This window comes from Chiloscyllium plagiosum, unplaced genomic scaffold (assembly GCF_037043375.1).
Source record: "Chiloscyllium plagiosum isolate Xiang-an unplaced genomic scaffold, Cpla_swu_hap1 HiC_scaffold_21, whole genome shotgun sequence".
In the NCBI taxonomy this organism is placed as follows: Eukaryota; Metazoa; Chordata; class Chondrichthyes; order Orectolobiformes; family Hemiscylliidae; genus Chiloscyllium; species Chiloscyllium plagiosum.
In genome coordinates, this window is record NW_028270159.1 from 97813802 (window position 1) to 97838325 (window position 24524).

Genomic DNA, 24524 nt, shown 5'->3' on the forward strand with positions numbered 1-24524 from the left:
ACTATTGCATAATCTGCTATCTTCAGTTTCAGTCACAAACTCCACTTTATTTCCAACAATTTCAGACTACTCACTCATAAACGTCTAAGAAGGAACAAGACTGTTCCGACCCTTCCGTTTTCCTTTTGCCCAGAACGGTTTTAAGTCTCGATATTCTCTCTGCCATCAAACCTCGATAATATCCCCAGTCTCAACCTCTGCCTCAATACTGTTGTTGAATTAGCCATCATCTTACGCCTTGTTGACATCTGATTTTATGGCTCCACTTCTTTTCTGACCACTGTTGTAGTTACAAATATTTTGACCACAAACTTATTCTTGTCACTCTACCTATTTCATAATTGGGACCTCTTTTCAGAGTAAAAATGTCAGTGGCCGTGTAATTCAAAGACACAAGTTATGACTTTAAATGCATGTTTCAAATCCTTCCACAGCCGATGACAGAAGTTAAATTCGAGTGGCAACACTTGGAATGAAAACTCATTTTGCAAACGACAACCATAAACCATTAGGATTTATTTTATTATTTCACTGATAGCCTTTTGTAAAAAAAACTGAGTGCGACAAAAATGATTGGCTCCATATTGTCTTGACAAATGGTCTCTCGCAGTCAACGGCAATTAGTGACGGATGACAAATACTGTCCTTACCAGTGATGCTGACATCCTGTGCAACAACAGCATTAAAGGTGAAATAAACCAATGAACTGTGGGTGATGGAGATCCGAAATGAAATTCTCCAGCGTCTGAAAATGTTGGAGAATCTCGGCAAGTATGGCAGCCGCTGTAAAGAGAAAAACAGATAAAGTTTAGAACCTAGTGACCTTATATCACAACTGAAACCAACTGGGAAATAATATTAATGGTTGTATGAGTGAGGGAGACATTAGTTGAGTGGATGTAGAAATTTCCAGCGAGAAAGAGAGAGAGAGAGAAATGAAAAGCAAATATAGAGACTGCTAATAATGAACCAGAAGGAAAATAAAGTTGGTGTTCCCCTTTTCCCATATTCATGAATATCATATCAATTTAGATGTGTCTCTGTTTACATTGAGTTATATTCCCTCTATCTTTCTCCTCTGAGTGTGATGATCAACTCCATAGGCAATACTAGTGCTGTCCTTATAGTTGCTCAGATACAAAGAAACGAAATGTTACATTGTCAACTGATTTTTTGAAGAATGGAACTGTAACTGTCGGACTGTGCAGAGATGTAACTGTTTTTTCTGCTAAGAACAGAAACATTTTCAACACTGAATGGGTGCACCGTTTGTGTCGAGATTTGACTTCTCCTGTCATTACAGAATAAAGGGAGTTTCTGTGTACACTTTTCTCGGGTATGTATTATCAGTTGCCGCGTCCATTCAGAGCGACCCAAGAGTCTGGTGACCTCACTCTGGAAGAGATATAAGCACTGCATTTACAGAGTGTTCTGGGTCCATGGTAAACAAATGGAGTCCAGGTTACACAGAAGGGAAACTCCGTACACAGGGAGGACAGGGCATTGCATGACCCTCTCTGGGATTTCCAGGAACATTTGTCAAAACTGGGCCCATTCCAATTGTAAATTGTGAAACCAGAGTCTTTCAAAAATGAGGTGGTCACTGAGCTGTTTCCCCTTCTTCAATATAGCCTGTAAACTCACAGCAGGGATAGGACTGTGCTGACACTCGCCAGGAAGTGAACTGGATTGATTCTGGAACTTTCCAGGTAAGAGAGCGAGACATATACATCACCATGAAGTGTATTGGATTCATTCTCGAACTTTCCAGGAGGAGTGAGTGACATACCTGGAGCGCAGTCCTCCTATATAACACGAGCTGACAGAAGCTATCTGCCTGCCGAGAGGAATATATTGGTTCTTTCTCCACGGAGGAAGAAACTAACTTCCAGAAATACTAGTGATCAGGAGCCCTGGTGAAAATTAGGGGATGCACGAAATTAGAATTAATGAAGAGTATGTCTTTTAAATCTATTCGCATTGAAGCTTGGTATGTTGCTAGATCTGATGAGCTACATTCCAGAGTATTGAGAAGGTGGCAACAGAGCTACTGAAAGAATTACTGATCATTCTTCAAAGCTGGTTAGATTCTGGAGGGATCCTGCAGACTGGAAAGCGGCTATGGTTCCCCTAAATATCCAAAACAGAACGGAGAGGGAAAACAGAAAACTAAATAGGTAGATGTCAGCTGTGAGAGAAAAACAAACATTATAACCTTAAAAATGAATGTGACAACTAGACACTTGGAAAATAATGATATGATTACATTCAGCCGAGATTCAGGAAAGATAAATGTTCTTTGATAAGCCTGCTGTAGTTGTGGAGATTTTCCGTTGTGACATTGACAATTGACGACCAGTGGGAGTGGAGTTTTTGAAATTTCAGAAAAAGTTTGATGCAGTTGAATACTGGTGAGTGAGTAATGTTAGAGTCCTTTGGTAGGTAGGGTTGGAACACACAGAATGAATCAAAAAATGGATAATGGACAAAATGAAGATAATAGTGTTTTTATCTGGGTAGAAGGCTTGTGGGGAATCAGAAGAATCAATGCTTGGGCAATAGCTATTCGTAAGATATAACATGATTAAGATGGGAACAACAAATGTAATGTTTCACATTTAAGTTTATGAAATGGTGAGAGTTTGGAAAGTGGTGTTGTTGAAAAGGACTTGCATGTCCTTGGCTATAAGTCACTAACAAAATTCGGATGGGACAGAAGTAATTATAACTGAAAATGATATCTTTCATGCAAAATAAATGAAGTACCATAGTAAATATACCTTACTCAATGGTAGTGTTTTGTTGAAAGAGTATTTGGGGCATTTTATACAGACTGAGTCTGTTTATAAAAATTATCTCCACGTCACCGAGACAGTGCTAAGGAGTTTCAACACATTGAACCCTGGCATGATGGTCTATCAGGAGAGAATTTAGTGAGTATGTGTTTAACTTGTAACACTGTGAGAGACTACGAAGTTGAAACTTAATGGTTATGGACGGACACTCATTGTGTCCAAAAAAAGGTTGATAAGGTGGGAAATTCCATACTTTCCATAGGATGCTAGATTCCTAATAATTTACGTGCCCGTGCAGAGACCTTATTTCTATTAACAGAGAGATACAGCCTCTGAATGAACTCTGAACACTATAATACATAGTTACTGTGTGACCCTCCACTCAACGTTGTATTGTTCATAATCCTGTCAGCATCCACAATACTTTCATTCTGAAACAGTTAGCTATTCTCCAACAGCTTCTGACTTTCAGATAGGATGTAGGTCTGCTCTCTCAGCGATGGAAGATGCCTTTGAAACTGGTTTAAAATATCGTTTCAGTCCCACTACCAGGAAGCCATGCTAACATAACACGGATGTTCAAAGTTTGGGAGAAGATTAGTAGCTCGGGTGCTCGTTGTTGTGGTTCTGTTCGCCGAGCGAGGAATTTGTCTTGCAAACGTTTCGTCCCCTATCTTGGTGACATCCTCAGTGCTTGGGAGCCTCCTGTGAAGCGCTTCTGTGATGTTTCCTCCGGCATTTATAGTTGCCTGTCTCTGCCACTTCCAGTTGTCTGTTCCAGCTGATGGACCACACAGCAGAAGCATTTCTGCACTGACAACCAGACTACTGTGACCACTAGGACTCATAACAGCACACAAACCAACAGCCATTCTCAGACAACAGCTCACCAGAACGAAGGACCCGATACCCAACATGAGCAAAACCAATGTAGTGTACAAAATCCCATGCAAGGACTGCACAAAACACTACATAGGACAAACAGGAAGACAGCTAACGATCCGTATCCATGAACACCAGCTAGCCACGAAACGACACGACCAGCTATCCTTAGTAGCCACACACGCAGATGACAAACAACACGAATTCGACTAGGACAACACTACCATTATAGGGCAAGCCAAACAGAGAACAGCCAGGGAATTCCTAGAGGCATGGCACTCATCCGCAGACTCTATCAACAACCCATCGACCTGGACGCAATATACCGGCCACTACAGCGGACAGCTGGAACTGACAACCGGAAGCAGCAGAGACAGGCCACTATAAATGCCGGAGGAACCATCACAGAAGCGCTTCAGAGGAGGCTCGCAAGCACTGAGGATGTCACCTAGACAGGGAACGAAATGTTTGCAAGACAAATTCCCAGCTCGGCGAACAGAACCACAACAATCACACGGATGTAATATGAATAAAGAAGCCACGAGGAATACCATGGAACAGTCCGTCTGTACAGCCCCTGCTCCAATTTGTTCGTTATGTTGGAGCATCTCTGACACCTTCCTCTTCCTGCATTAGTGACTTGACAAGCTGAATGACCTCTTCCTGTTCCTTTATAATTGACTCCACGTGTGAAATGGTCACTTACTGATCTCGTGTTAGCGACGTGTGGGAGTGAGCAGACTCCTTTCTTCCTGTGCAACAGCAGGGGGTACTGAATGGGCTGTCCCTCCTCTTGACAGTAGTTTTGATGGGCTGAATGAATTTCCTATATTCCTGTGAAGCCCGATTGAGGTACTGAGTGACCTCCTCCATTTACTGTGGAAATGTGCAACGCTGTTTCATGAATGTTACCGACAGTTTAACAGCACAGGCTTGAATGTTGTCTCAGTCTTGTTGCACATGGACATAGACAACATCAGGAGGTCAGGGATGACGAATCTTTCTGAATATCGTGTAACATTCAGTAAATATCCCCACTTCTGATTGATGTGGACTCAATGGGATGAATGGCCTGCTTCCACACAGCAAGGATTGCTTGCTGCCAAACTGTGTTTGCCTGGGCTGAGGTAACTACCCTGAGGATTTCCTGCAGAGATGTTGCACGGCTGAGATGATAAACATGTTCCATTGTGTTGTGAATTACTCCAAACACTGGAGAGTTTGCAATGGATTCTGATGAAGTGCAATTTTACTCAGGATTCTTGATATCATCTTCAATTAAATATTGCCTTGACATAAGGGCCAGTCACTCTTTGGTAGGCCCTTGCATTCTATCGCTCATATTGATAGATCATGGTGCAGGAGCAGGCAGTGATTTCTTCAAACAGAGGGTAGTGAATGTCAAGAATTCTCTATTCCAGAGAGTCAGGGGAGCTATAGCAGTAAGTGGCCTCCAACTGTTCCTGTCTTGTAGGTTGGATGGTCTGAATGGAACATCAGAACAGGAGCAGGGTTAGATCGTTACACACTATGAATCTTCTTCACCAGGCACTAAGATTGTGGCTGATCAGGTTATGGTCTCAGCCCCACTTTCCTGTCTGTATCCCATTATCTGTGATTCACTTCTGCATAAAATATTTAACTAACTCATCTTTGGATAAAGGTGAATAAAGAGGCACCACATACCTCTGGAGAAGTGACTTCTCGCTCAAAAAGTCCTTTAAGAATTTCTCCTCATCTCTCTTACAATGTCATAAAGCACGGAGAACTGTCCACGTATCTCAGACATCCCAATCTGATCGAGTCCCATTTGTCAGCATTAAGCCCATATTCCTCTAAATCCTTCCTATTAATATGCCTATCCAGATGCCTATTAAATGTTGTAGCTGTACCAGCCTCCATCACCATCTCTAAGAGCTCATTTCATACACACACCACAATCTTCATGAAAATATTGTCCCTTTACTATCTTTCTCCTCTCACCTTTAGCTTTTGTCGGATAGTTTTGAACTCCCCTATCCTGGAAAAAAGGCTTGGCTACTCAGATGATCTATTTCCTTCATGATTTTATAAACCTCCATAATGTCACGTCTCAGCCTCCGATGCTCCAGAGTAAAAAAGCCCCAGTCTGTCCAACCTCTCCTTATAGCTCATCACTCCATGTCCGGCAATATCCTTGTAAATCTTTTCTGCACCCTCTATAGTTTAACAGCATCCTACCTGTAGCAGAGCGAACTGAATTAAACACAGTATTCTAGATCTGGACTCACCGACATCCTGTCCAGTTGCAACATGAGCTCCCAACTCGCATACTCAATGTACTGATCAATAAATGCAAGCATATCAAACACCACCTTCACCACCCTGTCATTCTGTGACACAATTTTCATGGATCTATGAGCCTGCACACTTTTTGTTCAACAATACTCCCCAGGACCTCACCATTAATTGTATATGTCCTGCCCTGTTTTACCTTACCAAAATGCAACACTTCACATTTACCTAAATTTAACTTCATCTGTCATTCCTTGGTACATTGGCCCATCTGATCGAGGTCCCATTGTACACTGACGTAAACATTGCTGGCCACTGCACCTCCAATTTTAATGTCATCTGTAAACATAATAAACAGGTGAGTATTCACATTCAAATAATGTATACAATTAATGAAAAGCAGTGCTCCTTTTGGCACATAACTGGTCATAGGCCTCTAGTCTGAAAAGCTGTCGTCTACCACACTCTGTCTCCTACCTTCACTCTAATTTTGTAGTCCTTTGGCTATCATATCTTGGTTCTATTTATGACCTAGGGGAGAAAGTGAGGTCTGCAGATGCTGGAGATCAGAGCTGGAAATGTGTTGCTGGAAAAGCGCAGCAGGTCAGGCAGCATCCAGGGAACAGGAGAATCGACGTTTCGGGCATAAGCCCTTCTTCAGATTCCTGAAGAAGGGCTTATGCCCGAAACGTCGATTCTCCTGTTCCCTGGATGCTGCCTGACCTGCTGCGCTTTTCCAGCAACACATTTCCAGCTCTATTTATGACCTAACCCTACTAACTTGTCTGCCATACGGAATCCTGTCGAATGCCTTGCTGAAGTCCAGATGGACGGCGTCTACCACACTGCCATCACCAATCTTCTTTATCATCTCTTCAGAAAATGCAATCAACTTTGTTAGAAATGATTTCCCACGCACAAAGCCATGTTGACTATCCTTCATCAGGTGTTACATTTGCAAATACATATAAATCCTGCCCCTCTCAATGCTCTCCAACAACATGGCCACCAATGTCGGCAGGCTCATTGATCGATAGTTCAGGACATTATTCCCCATTCCTCGTCCCACACTTCCGCTGCTCGCTGCAAATGATAATCTAACCGGGTTGGTGATATGATCAATAATATAGGTCTCAGAGTGTGTGAGGATGAGGAACAAGTCAGGCAGGATTCTTTAATCTGCTAAAATTTACGAATTTATGACCGAAACAAAGTTGCTCATACTACGATGGAAAGATGAATGACAAACGGTTTGAATATTGTAAATCTGTATGTCGATGTTTCCCTCTCTAAAAATACTGACACATGCACAGGTTTGATGACAAACTGAAAAATATAATCTCTGCAGAACGTCAACTTGGAAGAACTGAGCCCAAATATTAATCGAACTCATGACGAAAGGAAACATGAGGGATTGTTCCAAATATCATTCAGTTTATATAGCTATTCTGCTCTTACATACTACTGGCAATGGGATTACTTCTTGGAACAGTGGATTTAGCTGAATTCCCTTTACTTCAGGTAGTGTGCCGATTCCAGTGAATCCTCGGAGAAACCCTGCATGAGTGGTAAAGATGACTGTGAAGTTTTCAGCTCACACACATTGCTGGGAAGAGGAACACAGAGAGAGGGAGCAACAGGCTGTTCCTTCTCAGGAAGGTTACATTTTCTCCCTCCCTGTGCTGAATCACATAATAACGTTATCCTACCCCAAACTGGACGAAATGAGATCAATTTGAACAGTGACTCAACTGTTGACTCCGTCGCATTCCCTACTCCATGTAGGTACATCGCTATTGCAGTTGGATACCCAACCATTTATTTCGGAACAAATAGCACCACTAGATTGAATATGTGCTTATATGTTCCACTTTCCTTTTATAATACAACTTGTGATATCTTCACAATATCTGCATTTCAATGAATGCATCTTATTCTTAAATTTGCTCCAGGTCTTATTCTCCCATAGAAGATAAAATATCCATCAGGTATTCACCAGCTCAGAATCTTATATGGTAACTTAGCACATTTCTCATTCTCAGACCGAAACTTCGAATCGTACACACATAATGCCTTTATTGCAAGAACAAGTAAAGAGAAACATCTTTGAGATATTTAAAAAGCAATTTGTTTTTCACTTCAGTGGAATTACAACCACACACAGTACATCAGATGCCGTCTCAAATCGGCCTGTACAGATGCAGTAAAACATCCTTAAGATCAGACGCTATACTCGTTATCAAGAAAAAAAGTATCACTTCATTTATTTTCTATATTCACGTGCTGCATCTACAGACTAACGTGATGTGATTTATGGATCAGGACAGGCTAATCCCTTTGCACCACCGAGTTCTGCATTCTGCCTCCAGTTATATATTTTACTGTTGTTTTATGCTTCGTCCAAAACACAAACTTCCCATCACCCACCTTGTACATTTTTTTTGCTGAAGGTTTGCTCACGACACTCCCCTGTCTGTATCCCATTGCAGACACTCTGTCTCCACTTGGCATCTTATTGAATGACTATCCTGGTGTGAGGGAAAATTGAGCACCAATCCATTTAGCCATGTCATCCAAATCATTATTCTAGATTGTAAACTGTTGATAAACTCACACTGATCCCCGAGGAATTTCACGAGTGACAGCTTTCCAACCTGAAAATAAATAATTATCTAAATTCTGTATTTCCTCGTAGCTGATCAGGACTCCCTGTTCCTGTGTACCTGCCCAGAAAGGTTGCATGGCCTCCTGCTATGCTGTGTAGCTGGTTGCCGATTTGTTTCTGAACTCAGTGATCCTCCTTCCGGCAATTTGTTATCAGATAATCAGGTGGAGTTCCTACTCTAAATGTTCCTAATCCCTGAGAATTTAAAAGATGAGCACAGAATATAGACTAACATTTGGGGGGATCGCTACCCGGTCGGAAATGTGGTCTTTCAGATGCAGCAATATAGCCATTCTGCAATATCGGGCACGTGCTCAATTTTCACCAGACAGACACTGAGGAGGGGGGGAGCTTTCCTACAGCCTGACTAACATGTGTCCCCTTAACAACACAACTCATGATCCTCATCATTAAATTCATTGTTGGTTGTTGCTGCTGTGTTGAATAATTGCAGCAGTCACTTCACATTAAAATAAACGATTCTCTTTGAGAGGTGACCATATAGTGGTTTATAAAATCACGGGGTCACTGATAGGGCAAATAGGCAAGGTTATTTCACTTGGGGAAGGGAGTCCAGAACTACAGGACATAGTTTTAAGGTGAGAGGAGCAAGATATGTAAGGGATGTAAGGGGCAACTTGTTCACACAGTGTCTGGTGCGTGTGTGGAATGAGCTGCCAGAGGAAATGTTGGAGGCTGGTAAAATTACGCCATTTAAAAGTCAACCAGATGTATTTATGGCAAGGAATGATTCAGAGGGATATGGACGAAATGATGACAAATGAAGACATCTGGTTGGCATGGATGAGTTGGACCAAAGGGTCTGTTTCCTTGATGTATATCTCTATTGCACTGTGACCGAATACTTCATTCTATTCCCGGCTATCTCCTTAGAGGGACGAAATGGTGTTCCTCCTACATTATTGCAGTGATACTGACTGGCTGAATGGGGTCTTCCTCTCCCTCTGTCACAGCCTCAACGGGTGAAGTGAGAGAACAATATGGGATAGGAGCTCCAGACAGATGCGCAGTTTATACAGATCATGGCTGGTCTGTTTGCGGCTGAAAACTCCTTTCCTGTCTATTTCCTATAAAGACTGACTCCCCTGTCCAACAAAAGTCAGTAAAGGTGAGCCGGTAATATCTTGAATGACCCCCCAGTACTTTTCGTCTTTTACATAACTGGTTTGGATGTTAGCATATGAAGTATAGTTAATAGGTTTACAGATGACATCCAAATTGGAGATGTAGTGGACAACGAAGAATATTATCTCAGATAACAATGAGATTTTGATCAGTTGGGCCAATGGTCTGAGAAGTGGCAGTGGAGTTTAATTTCGATAAATGTAGGGTGCTGCATTTTGGGAAAGAAAACCTTGGCAGGACTCATACACTTAATGGTAAAGTCCTCTGGAGTGTTGCTAAACAAAGAGACATTGGAGTGCAGATTCATAGCTCCTTGAAAGTGAAGTCGCAAGGAGATAGGATAGTGAAGAAGGCGTTTGGTTATGCTTTCCCTTATTGGTCAGAGTACTGAGTACCGGAGTTGGGAGGTCATGTTGCAGCTGCACAGGACATTGGTTAGGCCATTGCTGGAATATTGCGTGCAATCCTGTCTCCTTCCTATCGAAAAAGATGTTTTGAAACTTGAAAGGGTTTACAAGTATGTTGCCAGGGTTGGAGGATTAGAGCTATAAGGAGAGGTTAATTATGCTAGGGCTGATCTTCCCGGAGCATCGGAGGCTGAGGGGTGACCTTATGAAGGTTTACAAAATCATGAGGGGCATAGATAGGATAAATAGAGAAAGTCTTTTCCAGTGCAGTAGGGCATAGAGAAGAAAAACGTAAGAGAGGCATAAACGACAATTTTTACCACACAGAGGGCGGTACTTGTATGGAATGAGCTGCCAGAGGAAGTGATGGAGGCTGGTATCATCGCAACATTTAAGAGGCATCTGAATGGCTGTATGAATAGCAGGGGTTTGGAGGGATATAAGCTGAAAGGTGGGACTATTGGGTTGGGATATCTGGTCGGCATGGATGAGTTGGACCGAAGGGTCTGTTTCCATGATGTACATCTCTATGACTCTATGGCACAGTCTTCACAGTTTCCTGGGGTTGTGAATACCACAGACAGCCTAAGAAGATAGGAACATCCTAATCTCAATCTTAAATGGTAGAACATCTAAATTTAAAAGTGTATGAACCTCACAGTCAGCTTCTCTTTATTTAAAAAATGAAGGCACAGCCAATAGGAAATACATAGCCCATTCAGCCCCTCAAACCTATCCCATATTCCCATTTACTCTGTTCAGTAAAGTTTTAATATGACCCAGTCTCCACTGCTCTTTTGGGTTGACATTTCATGCAGCGTAAACCATACAGCATATGACATTGATGCAGAACCATAGTATTTGGTCCATCGAGCCTGATCTGCTGTTCGATCATGGCTGACATGTGTCTCAACAAAATTCTCCCACATTTTCACTGTAACCTTTGCTCTGCTTATCTGTCAGAATATATCTATCCCTGTTTTAAACACAGAACTATGTCTGTGTCTCTGTATGTTTGTATGTGTGTGTGTTTTGGGTTATTGGCAGGAGGCAAAGGGTGGTGGAGAAGGGTTGTCTTTGGGACTGGAGGCCAGTGAAGAGCGGCGTTCCACAGGGATTGGTGCAGGATCCATCTTTGATGTCATTTGTAGCAATGATTTAGATGAGAAGTATAGAAGGCATGGTGAGCAAGATTACAGCTGACACCAAGATTAGTTATATAGTGAAAGGTGAAGAAGGTTACATACGATTATAAAGAGAACTTGACAAATTAGATCGATGATTCCAAGAGTTGCGCAGCTCAGAAACAGACCCTTTGGTCCAACTCTTTCGTGACACCTAGATGGCTTAAATTAACTTAATTTCATTTTCCACCATTTGTTCCATGTCCCTCTAAACCTTTCCAATTCATCTCCCCATCTAGATGACTTTTAAATGTTGTAATTGTAACAGCCTCCACCGCTACGTATGGCAGCTCACTGCATACACACACCACCCTCTGTGTGAAAATAGTCCTCTTAAGTTCCTTTTAAATCTTGTCCATCTCACCTTAAATCTATGTCTTCTAGTTTCTGACTTCCCATTCACTGGGGTAAAGACCCTGACTATTCAACCTATCCATGCTCTTCATGATTTTATAAACCTCTAGAATGTGCAAATGTGACTTCAATCAACACGAATGGCTGTGTTTTCTGTCAACCTGGGCTTAAATTCTGAAATTCAATGCTGACACCTCTTCATTCTCTAACACATCACAACTCTAAAATAATTTAATTAACTTGTTCAGCCACATTATGAAACACTTCTGTGGGATTTGAATCTCGACTTTTGGGCTCAGAGGTAGGGACACTACCACCACTTGGCAATATTCCCTAAAGTTGCAACATCATTCATCTTTGTGCTTATTCATCAGCCTGTTTTGAAATACTGTGACATACCTTCGTGACAGACGGGACTTTAATCCAAAACTTCTGGTCCAGAGTGAGAGACATTACCACGTGAGTTCAGGTTTTGCAATATAACCCAGAGCTCTGGCTCAGAGGCACGGGCGTTACCCACTACACATGACTTCAACCATTCCCAGATTATGGGTCACATTTTAAATATCAGCTTTCAGCTCGGTGTGGAGTAATTAAAATTTGGTTCACTTTACTGAATTATACAGTTGAAAGAATTACATTTTTCAACAGATGAAAGGTACTCACCTCAAATAAACGATATTGAGTCATGTGCTCTGCCTTCATGATAAACTATGAAGATCTTTAATTGTTTGGAAATGATTTCCACCTTAAGTGGCTATTATCTTTCCCGCGTGTAACATGTGACTGCCCTTTTCATAAAACCACGAAATGATTTGAGGCAGCAGATTACTTTCCAGCCTTTCTTCCCCAGTACGAGAACTCATTCAGCTGAAGAGTCGCAGATGGAGGTTAACTTCAATAAATGCAAGGTATCACAATTTGATAAAACAAACAGGGAGAGGACATACACAATAAATGTTAGGCCACTGGAATCATTGGAGAGCAGAGGGATCTATGGTTCTCGTATATTTCTTTTAAGTTTGCATCATGTGTAGGCAGGGTGGGTATTTAGGAGTTTGGATTGATGGCCTTCATTGCTCAGACCTTTGAGTACAGGAGCTGGAAAATCATCTTCAGGTTGTGCAGGACATTTGTGAGATCTCTCCTGGAGTACTGTGTGCAGTTCAGGTCACCCAGTCACATTGACGATATTATTAAACTGGAGATGGTTCAGAAAAGATTACCGGATTTTCACTGGGAATGGAGTGTTTAGGTTATAAGAACAGACTCGATGGACTGGGACCTTATTTACTAAAGTTTTGGAGGTTAAGACCTTTTCAACCTTATAGAGGTTTATAAAACAATGACGGGTATAGATAATGTTGAATGGCAGATGTCCTTTCCTTAGGGTGTTGGATTTCAGGACTGTGGGTAATTTTAAGATGACAGGAGAACGTTTTACACAAGACATAGTGTCATAGAACTGTTCAGCATGGAAACAGACCCTTCTATCCGACTCGTCCAGACTGACTAGGTGTCCTACATTAATGTGGGTCCATTTGCCTGCATTTGGCCCATATCCACCGAACCACTTCCTATTCATGTGCCCATCCAGATGCCTTTTAAATGTTGTACTTGTCCCCCCCACCCACAACTTCCTCTAGCAGCTCGTTACATATAAAGCACCCTCTCTTTGAAAACGCTGCCCCTTAGATCCCTCTATAAGTCTTTCCCCTCTGAACTTCAACCTATGTCCTCTAGTTTTGGAATGTGCTACCCAGGGGAAAAGACTTTGGATATTGACACTATCCGTTCCACTTGTTAGTATATCAACCTTTATGATCACTTTTCAACCGCTGATGCTCCAGGAAAAATAACACTGACAGATCCAGCCTCTCAATAAATCTCAAAACATCCAACCCTGGTAATATCTTTGTAAATCTTTTCAGAATGCTATCAGGTCTCACACATCCTTCCTTAAGAAATTTAACAATTATTCTTCACATCCTTCTCTCAAAACTCCTTCTTTTGGTTTATATATAAAATTGCTCTTTTCTTGATGTACTGTGATTAGAAGTGAGAAATGTAACGACAAAGACATGTGGGAGGAGCTGTCCAGAGTTAATTGGTAGGGGAGCTGAGCAGGAAAGGCCATGAAGCAGCAATGGCAGGAGTTTCTGGGGATAATTCGGAGGATATCAGAAATTCATCCTAAAGAAGATGAAACATACTCATGGGAGGACAAGGCAGCAATGATGAATAAGGCATCAAACCAAATGAGGAAACATACAATTTGGTGATGATGGTTCAGAGAATTCATTGGCTCTGAAACTACATAAGTCTGGAATCACTGACACTACAGAGCTCTTAATCATGGTCAGGGAGAGAAACAGAGGGAAAGACTTTCATTTTTAACACAGAAGATGTTATTACTCAAGGAAAAAAAAAACGTTTTAGATTAATTAAACAATTGAATTAAAATTAGTTAATTGGTTTTGCAGAATGTGTGAGATTGGAAGTATGACCCAGGGACCGAGCATCAGCAGAATGAGAGTTTGAAAATGGAAGTAGGTCCACATTAGAAACCAGAGAAAGTCACTGAGTACAGGGCTGATGGGTGAATGGGTCTCGATGTGAACTAAGGGACAGACAGCAGAATTGCATTGCAGATATTGCAGCTCAAAACTGCATATTTATGTCGTGGTATAGACCACAACAGCAGGAGAAGCAGAACAGCATTCAACCACAATCTGTAACATTTTTGCCCTGGATAATCTCGTTAGTCTGCCATTACAATCAACACGATCTATGGCTCAGTAATGACTGTGGGTGAACATGTCAGGGTCAGAACCATGTGAACCTAAACATGATGCCAACACATTAAAGCTACCTCAGTTGATCAACAGATCTGATTGAAGCTCTGCAGTCCTGCCACATTCGGTCATAAATGATGAGGGACCATAAAACAAATGACTGGAGGAGAGGATTCCATAAATATCCCCATACTACATAACAGAAATGCCCTGTACACCAGTGTAAAACACAAGAATTTAGTATCAGCCAGAAGTGTGGAGATGATAATCCACCTCTCTCTCGTCATGATGTCCACAGGATCACAAATGCCAGTCTTCAACCAAGACGTTTCGCTGCACGAGACATGAAGAAACAGCTGAACACAATTGATACGTCACAGACAATGGGTCCTGACCCCATTCCTGCAATAGGACAGAAGACTTGTGCTGCACAACAAGCCGTGTCCCTGGGGAAGCTGTTTCATCCAGCTCCAAATCTGAAACCTACCTGGCAATGTGGAAAATTACTCAGTTATGCCCGGTCCCCTAAAAGGCGAATAATTACCATCTGATCAATCACCACCCCCTCAGTACCATCACGATAGTCACATTGGTGGGAGATACTTTTGACAGAGCTGTCAAGCAGCACATAAATAATCTGTTCAGTGTGGTTTCTGATCGGTCCCCATGTGGAGATGGTACTGTTGTGGAAATGCCACTGGATTACTAATTCAGACCAGGCCACTGCTCTGACAGCTGGTGGAAGTTAAAAACAATTGATAAAATATTAAAATGCACAGTGACCTTGATGCCAATGGCGATTGTAAACACCAATTTCCTTCCCCAATGTACGTTCAGGAAGTGAATCTCCTGTACTTTCTTGGTCTGACCTAAAAGTGACTCCAGACACACAGACATGTGATAAACTCTTCAATTGTCTCTGAATCGGCCAAGCAAGACATTCTATTGTATTAAACTGTTTCGAGGTATTAAAGGATACACCTGGACAGAACACCCAAATCCAGTCTCGGTATCAGAAAAAGGAACAGGAAACACAGTCCTGTTGATCCTGCAGAGACCTCCTTCCTAACATCTGAGTGCTTGTGAGAACACTTACAGAGCTTTCCCACAGACTGCACAGAAACAGCGGGAAAGGACACATTGAGCGTTCCTCATTGTTGTTCATTTTCAAACATCTCCACAATGCACTTATCCCAAACAATGAATATATGCGTTAGTATGATTAACCTTGGGAAGCCATAAAGTAAAAAGTGCAGTGGTTCCTTTGGTCCATCAAGCTTGCCACCCAATTCAATATAATGATGGATGGCCCTTTAATTCCACACCGTACTCCTGCTTTTCCACCATCTCTTTACTGTCTCTAAATCCTTATTTGTATTCAGTATCTTGGTTTCCAGGTTCAAGTGCATTCTTCGGGTTCACCAGTCTCTGAGTGCAGAGATTTATTATCATCTCAATGCAGAGTGGCCTGCCTGTACCTAATAGTGTGGTCCCTTGTATTAGTCACGAGAGCCTGGAGAATTATCATCCCTGCTTCCAATCTGTCTCGCTCTGTCACAGTGTTATATATCTCACTGAGATCACCACTCATTTTCCTAAAGCCCGTGGAATACAAGCCCAGTCGCCCCAAACTCTGCTCCCACAACAAGACTGTCATCCCAGAGATGAATCTGGTCATCCTTCGCTGCTCTCCCTTAATGTCAGGTTTGCTCTTTATTAGATACAGAGACCAAAACTTCAGACAATACTGCCCAATGTTCGAGATGGAGTTTCACCAAGGCCCTGTACAGGTGCAGTAAGACACTTTTACTCCTGGATTCAGCACATCGTTGATATTCCTAACTGCTTTCTGTTCCAGCAATATGGCTTTTAATGAATGGTGTTCAGGGAGATCCAGATCCTTTACAATGTCACAGCTCCCCACTGGATTGATCTATATACACTGGTCAGCGTGCCAATATTGACTTCTGGATTCAGAACTAACTGTGCTGCAGGGATCTTGGAGGGATGCGCAGAAGGAAACAAAAAAGGGGCCATACGTCCCTTTGTAGATCAACATGGTTCAAATAATCCCTTTTCAAACGGTAGGCTGCGAATCTCTTCTTTCCACCAAAGGGCACACCGTCACCTCTACCCACATTGCTCTCCATCTGCTACGTATTTGCCCATTCACTTCACTTGTCTTAGTCACCTTGAAGCTTTTTTACAAACTCCTTACCCACTCACAATCCAAAATCCTTTAGTTCTGTCAGCATGTTGATATCTATTGTATTTGATTCCCGCAAATGTTTAATGGGTATTGTGAACACCTGGGGCCTGAGCACCGATCCCTGTGATATCTCAGCAACCTTCCTCTGTGAAAAAATTTGCTTTTCAATCCATTTATGTCGTGAATCTGGGTGTGACTGGCTGGGCCAGCATTTATTGGCTGTCCCTTGTTGCCCTTGAGAAGGTCGCGGTGAGCTGCCTTGTTGAACTGCTGCAGCCCAATGTGGATTCAGCAATGGCACCACCATTGAATGCCAAAGGGCACTGATTAGATTGTATTTTAGTGGTGATGGTCACGGTCTGGCTTTTGTGTGTCGTGAATATTACTTGCCACTTGTCAGCCTGGATACTGTCCAGATCTTGTTGCATTTGGACATGGACTGCTTCAGTATCTGGGGAGCCACAAATGTTGCTGAACATTGTGCAATCATTGGCGAACATCCCCACTTCTGACCTTATAATAGAGGGCAGGTCATTGATGAAGCAGCCCTGAAGATGTTTGGGACTAGGCCACTGTCCGAGGGACTCCTACAGACTTGTCCTGGAGCTGAGTTGACTCACTTTTTTCAATCATCCTACGTGTCACGTATGATTCTAACCCGCGGGGAGATTTTACCTGATATCCATTGATTCCAGTTTTGCTAAAACCCCTCGATGCAACACTTGGTCGGAGGCAATCTTGTTTTTAAGGGCTGTCACTCTCATTCCACCTCTGGAATTCAACTCTTTTGTTCATGTTTGAACCAAGGTAATGAGGTCAGGAGCTGAGTGACCCTGGTGGAGCCCAAACTGGGCGTCGTTGACCAGGTTATTCCTGAGCAGGTCCTGCTTGAAAGCACAGACTCCTTCCATCACGTTACTGATGATCGAGAGTAGACTGATGGGGTGGTAATTGGCCGAATTGGATTTGTCCTGCTTTTATGTATAGGAGGTACTTGGGTAGTTTTCCACTTAACCACTGTGGGCGGCACGGTGGCACAATGGTTAGCATTGCTGCCTCACAGCGCCAGAGACCCGGGTTCAATTCCTGCCTCAGGCGACTGACTGTGTGGAGTTTGCACGTTCTCCCCGTGTCTGTGTGGGTTTCCTCCGGGTGCTCAGGTTTCCTTCCACAGTCCAAAGATGTGCAGCTCAGGTAAATTGTCCGTAGTGTTAGATAAGGGGTAAATGTAGGGGTATGGGTGGGTTGCGCTTCGGCGGGGCGGTGTGAACCTTTTGGGCCGAAGGGCCTGTTTCGACAGTGTAACGTAATCAAATCTAATCTTAATCGGGGAAATGTCGTTGTTGTAATGATATTGGAACAGCTTAGCTAGGGCAGTGACAAGTTCTACATCACAGGTTTCCAGTACTGTTGTCAGCATGAGTTTCCTTTGGAGTATCCAATGTCTCCTACCGTTTTTGGATATCACGTGGAGTGAATCAAATTGGCTGAACACCGGCAACTGAATTGCTGAGGACCAGTAGAGGAGGCTGAGATGGGTCAGCCACTCAGCATTTTTGGCTGAAGGTTGTTGCGAATGCATCAGCTTTATCTTCTACACTGAAGTGATGGGCTCTTACAAATTAATGATGGGGATACTTGTAGAATCTCCTCCTCCAATGACTTGTTTAATTGTCCATAACTATTCTCAACTAGAAGTGGAAGGACTGCAGAGCTTAGATCTGAACCGTTGCTTGTGGGATCACTTATTTCTGTCTTCAGTTACTGCTTATGCCAATTGGCACGTGAGTTGTCCTGGTTCGTGGCTTCACCAGGCTGACACCTCTTTTTCAGGAATGCCTACTGCTTCTCCTGCCCTCCTGCACGCTCTTTTGATCCAAGGTTGATTCTCTGGCTTGATGGTAATTGTTGTGAGGGGGTATGCCACGCCATGAGGTTGTGCGGGAATACAATTCTGCTGCTATTGATAACACATAGCACCTTATGGAAACCCCGACTTGAGCCACTAGATCTGTTTAAGTCTGTCTTATTTAGCATCGTGATAGTGCCACTCAAAATGGTGGAGGTTATTCTCAATGTGAAAGTGTGACTTTGTCTCTGGAATGACTCTGCTGTAGTCACTCTTCACGATACCGTCATGTGCAGATTCTTCTGCAACTGGCAGATTAGTAAGGATGTGGTCAAGTATGTATTTTCCTCTTGTTGGTTCCTTCACCAAGTGCCACAGACCCAGTCTCGCAGTTATATCCTTTAGAACCCGACAAGTTCGATCAGTAATGCTGCTGCCGAGTCACTCTTGGTGAGTGGACATTGAAATTCCCCACACAGAGTACATTTTGCGCCATTGCCACCCTTAGTGCTGCCTCCAAGAGTTGGTCAGCATGGAGGAGTACTGACTCATCAGTTTGGAGAGACTGGTAGATGTTAATCAGCATGAGGTTTCCTTTCCAATGTGTAAATTAACGCCATGAGACTTTGTGGGGTACGGAGTCATTGTTGAGGACACCCAGAGCAATTCACTTCCAACTGTATCCCACTGTACCGTCATTTCTGCTGTGTCTGTCCTACTGGTGAGTTGGGAGATATCCGGGGAAGGTGATGGAGTGTCTGGGATATAATGATATTTACAGAATCATACCTTACAGATATTATCAGGCTGTTGCTTGATGAGTCTGTTTTTTTCAATTCAATGTTTCCTCCCAGCTGTCCCATTCTAGAAACATGGCCATATATTCGCCCCAATCCACTCAGATTTAATTTTCAAAACTAGGCTTGGAGCTTTAACAAACAATCTTTTTCTGAAAATCCAAATAATTACATCCATTGCTTCTCTTTCATTTGTCTCTCAGTCTGCTTCTCCAAAATAATTCCCATTTCAGAGAATCTATGTTAGTGTTGTCTATAACCATTATTTCAGCCCCAATAATTTCTCCTCAACCATTCACTTACTATGTTCTATGTTACAAGTACTATATAGTTTATCATACCAGACTTGGTTTTCCTTGTATTGTTAGAAAGTTCTGTGAAGACAGAACTGAAGTAGCTATTTCATAGTTCTGACATAGTTCTGACCTGTTCCCCATTCTCCATTCTCTGATTTCACATTTTTAGGAAGTTGCACTCGTTTTCTGATATTTCTCACATTGACATAATTTGACGAGCTATTACATTTCACTCGTATAACCCTTGTGAATAAACTTTTCAGAAATCCATCAATTCCTGCCTTAGCTGCTCAATGATTGACCTTGCATAGCCATACACTTACAGGAGTATATATTTTGTGCAATCAGAAATACAGCACGATCTACACCAGGCCCATAGTCGGGAATGTTATTACACTTACAAGTGCTCGTTCGAGCACTTTTTAATTGTTGTGAGGATACCCGTGATAAATCTCCTCTCTGGAAGTAAATTCCTGACCCCAACACCCTCCTGGTGAAAAAAAAAAACAATCTTTAAGTTCTCACTAAACTTCAAACCCTTCACTTTAAAAGCGTGCTCCCTTGCTCTTGACCCTCTGACTAAAAGGAATAGCTGCTGTCTATCCATGCTGTCCATGCCCCTCATAATCTTATCCTTCCGAATCACATCCCCCTCAGCCTTCTGTGCTCCAAACTAAACTGCCCGATCTTACCCAGCCTTTCTCCAAAGCTGATATGCTCCATCCCAGCGAACCTCCTGGTGAATCTCCTCTACACCCCCACAGATCCTTCCTGTAATGTAGTTCCCAGAATTGCACACGGTTCTCCATCTTGACCTAACCAAAGCCCTGTATAGCTCTTATAATCTACGGCCCGATTAATGAATGATACATCCAAGGTCCACTTCTTAACTAACCTATTACCCTGTCCACTCCCATTCAGGGATGCATGCAGGGCCACCATCTAAGCTTCCTCGTGTGCTGCCATTCATTGAGTCTTCCTTGTCTGGTTCCTTCTTCCAAACTGCATCGCCTCATATTTATCTGGTTTATGTTCCATCTGCCATTGATCCAATCTATCCGTATCTTTCTGTAATATAAGACCGTCTACCTCACTGCCAACCAACCAGGCAAACACAAACTTACTTATCACAACTTCCACCCCATCCACTCAATGTCACCCCCCCCTCCCCCCATTCACATCTGCACCATTTGTGAATACCATAAATAACAGGGACGCAGCACTGATCTCTGTGGTACAGGGGACACTGGTCTCCAGTCACACAAACAGCCTTATCCACCACCTCTCTCTCCTGCCACTAAGACAGTTTTCGTTGTAAATTGTCAAGTAATCCTTGATTCCATGAAATTTTACATTATTTGTCACTTTGACATGTGGAACTTTGTCAAAGACCTTGCTGCAAAACTAATTAAGCGGCCTCCTCAAACTAATTTAAATTAATTAGATGTGACTTACCTCTAATGAAGTCATGATGATTATCCCTGACCAAGCCTTGCCACTCTGATTGGAATTCAATTTTCTCCTTCCCTATTTTCTCCAGTAATTTCCCTAACAGTGATCTAATACTTGCTTGTCTATAGTTCCCTGGTCTTTCTCTACAATCTTCACTGTGAAATGGAATCGAATTAGCGGTTCTCCAGTCCTCTGGCCCCTCCCCTATGGTCAGATTCAAATTCAATTTTTCATTCAGGGCCTTTCCTCCCTTGACTCCAACAACAGCCTGTGTTACAACTCATTCGGACCTGGCAATCAGTCCAGTTTTCTACCAGCTAAAGCCTCAAATTCCTGCTCTCATTTTACATCAATCTGTTCAAGAACTTCCCCATCCACCTTCTCGAATTCTGTAGCTGCCTGCTCCTTCTCCCAAGTAAAACAGATGTGAAGCTCTCATGTCACCATCTCTCAGTGTTCTCCAGCTTCACACACAGTTTGCCCGTCTGATTTCTGATGAACACTAACTGTTCACTGATTATTCTGTTCTACTTGTTGTCCGTGGAGACTATCATGGGATTCTCCCTATTCGTGCCTGCTTGCAGTTTTCCATGATCCTCTGTTATTCCGTCCCCTCTATGTTTCTAAGATTCTAAGATTCACTACGACCACCTCTCATTATTTGAAATTAGAGATCACAGGCTGAGTTTCCCAGTCAGACAATCTTGCCATTTTAGGGATTAATCTGGAGAATGCCTTTTGCTGTTCCTCTGTTCTCAGTATGTTCTCTTTTAGATGGGGACTCCACAGCAGTACACAATACTCTCAGTTTTGTCTCAGCAACCTAATTTTACTTTCCATTTGCATATGTTCTGACCAACACCTTTCAATTTAACTTTTGTTATGATATTAGTATGTAAGTTCTTTTAAAAATGCTCCTGAATATCGAACTATACGTTATCCATTGGTTCCTCATTGCTGATGTCGACAAGAATCATTTTCAAACCATTCCAAAAAATTGTTTGCCACTTCTGGTTTTCCTTTCATCGATGCATTATCACACTCCCCAGTTTTGCCATTACATTCTATATATCTAGTAGCATGTTCTGTTCTTTCGAGTCCAACAGACACCCGGCTGCGGATGACAAGTTAACTGGTCTGTCGATCATCACTCTCCATCTTCATCCTTTCTTAAACTGGCGGATAATATTTATAACCGACCCTTATCCCTTATCCCTAATGGCTACCTACCTTTCAGGAATGTGTCGGAAAATAATGTGAAAATCCGTAATGCAATCAATATGACTATTGCTGCTTCCACTGAAACTTTTGTATGAAGTCAATCTGACCTGTCAGATTTATCAACACTCAATCCAGCTCTCTTTTCAAATGCTACCTCATCACTGATATGAATGATCTTAGACTTTACTTACACAAGTCCCATGGTCACTTGGGATTTCTGGGAGAACTTCTGGATATTTTTCCATGAAGACAGACAGAAATAAACTGTTTCTTTTCCCTGCGACTTTTCTGTCCTTTACAATAAATTACTCTGTCATCACACTCACTGTTCCACGTTTGATCGTGTTTTTATTTTTGTTTCATACATTGTTAGAAGCTTTATAGCAGTTTTTACATTGTTTTTGGTTTGCATGCTTTATCTCTTTTTGATTTCTTTCTCAGTCTCTTGGTCCTCCTTTGCTGGGTCCTACATTTCTCTGAATCCATTGGTTTACTATTACACTTCGCATTTTTCTAAGCTGCTTCCTTTGATCTAATAGGTAGATGTGGGGTGAAAGTGATCGATCAGAGAGGAGGATGGAGTGGATAGGTGGGAGTTGGGAAGTAAGATTGACACATAGGAACATTCTAGATGGCGGTGCTGAGTTGGAAGGTTAGACGGGATAAGGTGGGGTTTGGGGAAATGGGGAAACTGGTGAAATCCACATTGATCCCCTGTGGTTGAAGGGTCTCATGGTGGATAATGAGGCGTTCTTCCTCCATTACTCAGGTGGTTAGGGTTTGATGATGGAGGACGCCCAGGATCTGCATGTCCTTGTTGGAGTGGGAAGGGGAATTAAAGTATTTACCCACAAGATGGTGGGGTTGGTCAGTATGGCTGTACCAGAGATGGTCTCTGAAACGATCCACAAGTTGACGTCCTGTCGTGCGAATGTAGAGAAGACCACATTGGGTTTAATGGATGCAGTAGATGAGGCGTTCTGTCTCCCGTCAGCGCCTATCACTTTCAACCTCTCCTTCATCTACCTCGCACATTCCAGGCTTCCTCCCCCCGACACCCCACCCACTCCCATTTATCTCTCACCCCCCTTGGCCCACAAGCCCCATTCCTGATGAAGGGCTAATGCCTGAAACGTCGATTCCCATGCCACTAATATGCTGCCGGACCAGCTGTGATTTTCCAGCAGAACATTCTTCGAGTCTGATCTCCAACATCTGCAGTCCCCACTTTCTCCTCACACCTTAATGGCTTGTATGACTCAGATTCATAACCGTTACTTCAAAAAAGCAAAATCTGTTGTATACACAAACATCAGAAACCAATAGAGGCAGCACCGTGCTTCATTGTCGAGCACTGCAGCCTAACATTAACAGGGACAGCTATTCCTGTTCGGGTGACTGTCTGTGTGGAGTTTACAGATTCTCCCCGTGTCCAGGTGAGTTTCCTCCGGGGACTCCGATTCCCTCCAATAGTCCAAAGATGTGCAGGTCAAGTGAATTGGCCATTCTAAACTGCCAATAGCGGTAGGTGCATTAATCAGAGGGAAACCAGACTGGGTGAGTTACTCTTTGGAGGGTTGATGTGGACCTTTTGGCCCGAAGAGCTTATTTCCATACTGTAGAGAATCTAATCTCAGATCAAAAGTTGTGGTCACTGTTCCCAAAAGGTCACTTACAGCAAGTTTTCAATTAGCTATTCTGATCATCCAACACCAATTCCTAAATAACCTGATCTCGACCTCGGTGGTCGAAATAATGTTAATGTAAGCCATCTCCCACATGCTCATGAAATCCATTTTTCCCAGCATTAGCATTCAGTTAGGTTAACAAAGCTTAGATGTACTTTAAAAAGTACATTATTACTGCAGTACTCAGAAACGTATATATACCATTTCCTACTTTATAACATGCCTAACATTTGTATTGCAGCTTTCACTTTAATATATAACTCCCATCAATATTTGCTTCTCATTGCTGTTTCTGAGCTTCACCTTTCAGGATTCAGTGAAGTTGGTTCTGGGGAGACTAATGGTAGAAATTATCCTGCTACATCATTTATGATCTTCTCAAGTTTTATTCTGAGTTTTTCTCCAGATCTCCTGTTATGCTGGTGGCGTGGAGAAGGACAATGATCTTTCAACAATGCTGTGTAATCCCCGCGACAGCTGATGCCTTACAGCAGGCTAGTAAAGCGTAGC